General features: G+C 43.6%; 1 pseudogene; it reads right to left on the bottom strand.

Annotated features, from left to right (window-relative positions):
• Nucleotides 1-2,071, bottom strand: part of LOC101648821 — a 37,713-nt pseudogene that overhangs the window by 26,360 nt on the left and 9,282 nt on the right.

Here is a 2,071-nt window from a genome sequence, read left to right as displayed (position 1 = left end):
TCGGTCTTCTTAATTAAACTCCAAACTTCCACATTCTTATGAGGCAATTGAAAATACCATGGCTTGAGTTAGTTTCACCTTAGTCCTCAAAGTAACATCCTTGCTTTTCAATACTCTGAAGAGGTCTTGGGCAGCAGATTTACCTAATCATTCGGTCCTAATTCGGTCCTCATTCGGTGAGATTGAGATGACCTTGGTAGAGGGCGTGCATCAGGCCACACTCCCTGTGTAATGGTTGTCTTGGTTACTGTTACTTGCAATGGAGGTAAGGAATGATACACTACAGCTGAGACCAGTGCTCTGGGGAAAGCCTGGATGATGAAAAGTCGTAGGAGGCCAATCCCGATTGGAAACATCCTGCCAGAGGCCCCAGATCACATGTACAAAAGTAAGATACAGTCCAGGCATGGTGACTAGATTATTATATTTGGGTAGCATTAAAAAGGTGAAGAGTTACATGTTCATTTGATTGCAGTATGATTACTCAATGTAACTCCCACCAAATGACCTTTCCCTGCATAGGTCTGGTAAGAAGGTGGTGGAAGATACTGATAGGCTTCATCTGTGGGTAGCTGGCAGCAGGAGTCCTTGCAATGGTGTCCTGTTGTGTATAAAGTGAGCCCTCTGAGAAACAGCGGGGTGTGATCGCATCACCAGCAAGAGCCAGGAGTGGACTGCTTTCTTTGGCCTCACCTTCTGGCTTACCGAAGCTTGGATTGCAGACTGAACTGCACTCACAACCACGTGAGACATTTGCTCACACTTTCGTGAGTTTCTGTGGGACAGAGTAGCAATGTGAGGGAAGATATCAAGGGGAGACTGGGCCAAAAGTGGAGGGTGACTAGCATCATGGAGGAGTTCGATATTTGGGGCATTATTAATTCACAGCTCCATGGGACTAGTCTGGCATTAATTCTTTTAAAAGAGATTATTACCGCCTGTGTTTTCTTACGAATTTAAATTGAGAATTTATTTTTAGAAAGTAGCTTTTAGCTAAAATAAGAAATCAAGGTTATAAACCAGTGCAGAGATTATTAGAAGAGTCTGTTTCTAAGAAGTCTAGATGAGAGAGAAACATTATGAAAAACAGCATTTTGACTCTGCCATTCCTAAGTTTGAGTGCTTTAATGATTTGACTTCTGCTCTCCCCAGCTGAGCTCATTGAGGCACATTTATGACCTTCCCATTCTGCCCTTTGACTTGCACAAGACCTCTCACCTTGTGCAAATTCAGGGAACAAGGAGGGTGTGGATCAGTATAAACATATCACCTTTCGTAGAAAAATGTCAGAGCCCTTGTTCTCTCTAGCCACAGTAAGTTCACAGTGATTTAATGCTCATTAATTATGCACATATAAATGAGTTCACGTAGTACAACAAAGTTACTCAAGTATTCAGCTGTGAATTATTTAGTTCAGTATTCGCCACCATGATTGATGTGTTAGAATAACTTGGGAAGCTTGGAGATACATGGCTGGTCTTGACCTATTGTTGTTTACTGTGCTTCATTTAAGAGCGCACAGTAGGTGTTTCTGCCTCATGAGCCGTTTCATCCTCTGGATGATGCAGAGCTGCCCATGCTGGAGGGCACACATGTTTCATCTGTGTCTCTCCTAGGAACCGTCTGGTTTAGCAACCTGGTCTTCCCTCATTCATTACATCTTCTAATTCCATTACTCTAAGTCGGTGGTTCTCAACCTGTGGGTCGCTACCCCTTTGGGAGTAGAACGACCCTTTCACAGAAGTCGCCTGATTCATAACAGTAGCAAAATTAGTTATGAAGTAGCAACGAAGATTTGGTTGGGGGGAGGGGTCACCCCAACACGAGGAACTGTATTAAAGGGGCTGTATAAAGGTATTAGGAAGGTTGAGAACCACTGCTCTAAGTGACCATTGGGCAAATCTGTATTCGTCAGAGCTAATATGAATACATTTCACAGCACCTTACAGCTTGTGTCAATAAAAATCACCATCTATTCGCTGTCTGGTGTAAGCTAGACATCATGCTGGATACGCCAGTGCATGGCTGAATGTGAGCTCCCCAGGGGCAAGGATCCTTCCTTACCTAGAAC

This window comes from Echinops telfairi, unplaced genomic scaffold, assembly GCF_000313985.2.
Source record: "Echinops telfairi isolate 266 unplaced genomic scaffold, ASM31398v2 ScPeMD7_18;HRSCAF=68, whole genome shotgun sequence".
Lineage (NCBI taxonomy): Eukaryota > Metazoa > Chordata > Mammalia > Afrosoricida > Tenrecidae > Echinops > Echinops telfairi.
The sequence above is the reverse complement of the archived record's forward strand: the minus strand, read 5'-3'. Positions and strand labels throughout refer to the sequence as shown.